Raw genomic sequence first — 1,950 nt, 5'->3', positions numbered from 1 at the left:
TTTGTATAATATTTTACAMCATATTATATCCTATTTATGGCACAGTTATTGATGTGATATATATAAAAATATTGGTGTCTTTTATTTGTCGACCTTTAAAAAATATATTTCAAGTTTAAGATCACTTATTTCATAACTATATGACTATATATTTAATATTTTCACTTAAGCCTAGTTTTTGACCTAATTTTAACTCTTATGTCACTTAAGTTAATTAGTGGGGATAACCGTAATGATAATAATACTATAATGTTTAAAGTTCATTATAAATATAAAATTATATAATATAATGCATAAATATACTGTATATTACTTTAATATTATTTAAATACCATTTATATATATATAAGTTACTGTCTGTGTTAGGACCCAACATTTCCTTTGGTTTTATATTAAAAATGTGATAAATTATTTCAATCACACTATATATATATATAAATTCAAAAAATTAAGACAATTTATTGTCTACACTAATGCTTAGTATAAACTTTATACAAATATAGTCAAAAAAAAGTCAAGATATGAATCGGAGCGAAACAACTATATTATAATCAACTATATTATTATTACTGTATTATTATTATTATTATTATACTTTTATTACTACAATGATATTTCTATATTGTATTTATTATTAGATATATACTATAGTATTAACTGTATTTTTTTATATAAATATAATAATTGTTTATATAGTATTTATCATAACAATAGTGATGCTGGTTTTTAAGTCTATTTAAATCTTATTTAATAAAAAATATATCTCCAATTTTATTATATCGATATTTTTAGCCTAAATTTCAATCACTAAATGTGATTTTAATTGATGTAATGAAATAGTAATTAAAAATAAATTAAAAGTTTATAAAATTAAAAAATATATTTTAATAAAAATAAAAGACTAAATTAAAAAATTTATTAAAGAATAAATAAATAAGTTATGTAATTAAATATAAATTTAATTAATATTATTTGCATATTTATTTGTATTATTTTCAAAATTAATTTAAATAACTTAATTATTTCAAAGAAAAACTTTAGTTTTTTTGTTTTAACTCAAAAAACCTTAACTTATTATATGCTAAATTTATTTTATAATCACTATAAATATTATCTAATAATAATAATAATAATAATAATAATACAAACACGTGATACTTTATAATATAAAAAATTTCTATTTAAAAAACAGGTATTTAAAAAGCATTTTGTGCTCCAATTTAGACTATTGTTTTAATAATTAAATAATGAGTTAACTTTAATACCAAATTAGCAAATTGTTTGCACTATTTTTACAACTATGAAAACATATTATGTATAATAATAATAATATATTAGGAGTGTCACTAAGTTTTTAAAAATATTTCTTTATTGTATGTATTATATGTGTATATAAGTAATCTTTTTAAAAATTATTTAGTCGTTTTGGGGGCCAATGAGTATTTAGTCGAGGGTTTGGCATTCATTTGGACACAACTAACAAACTATTAAATAAATTTCTATTTTTAGAAATAAAATTAATTATACAAATTTTTTTATTTAGATTTATTTGATTTTTATTTTATTTTATTATAAAATAATATGATATTTATAAAAATAAAATGAGATAAAATATATGTTATTTATAACTTTACAATATAAATAGATAATTTAATAATTAGTATAAAAATTAAATAAATTAATTTACATCAATATCATAATTTTTTAGATTTCAAAGATTAGATTGTAAAAATTATATAAATATAACATTAAAATATTTATATATATGATAAAATGCACAATATATAAAAAAATTAATATAAAAAATGTACAATTGTTAATGATTTTACAAAATATTAATCATCTGTTAATATTAATATTTCTAATAATATTYTCTAATATATTTCTAATGAGATTACAGATAAAGTGAGTTTGAAACTCGATTATTAAAAATCGCTTTTTTAAATGATT

Source organism: Oppia nitens, unplaced genomic scaffold (genome assembly GCF_028296485.1).
Source record: "Oppia nitens isolate AA-2021 unplaced genomic scaffold, nextdenovo-longstitch-racon4-pilon3 scaffold5_pilon_pilon_pilon, whole genome shotgun sequence".
In the NCBI taxonomy this organism is placed as follows: domain Eukaryota; kingdom Metazoa; phylum Arthropoda; class Arachnida; order Sarcoptiformes; family Oppiidae; genus Oppia; species Oppia nitens.
The sequence above is the reverse complement of the archived record's forward strand: the minus strand, read 5'-3'. Positions refer to the sequence as shown.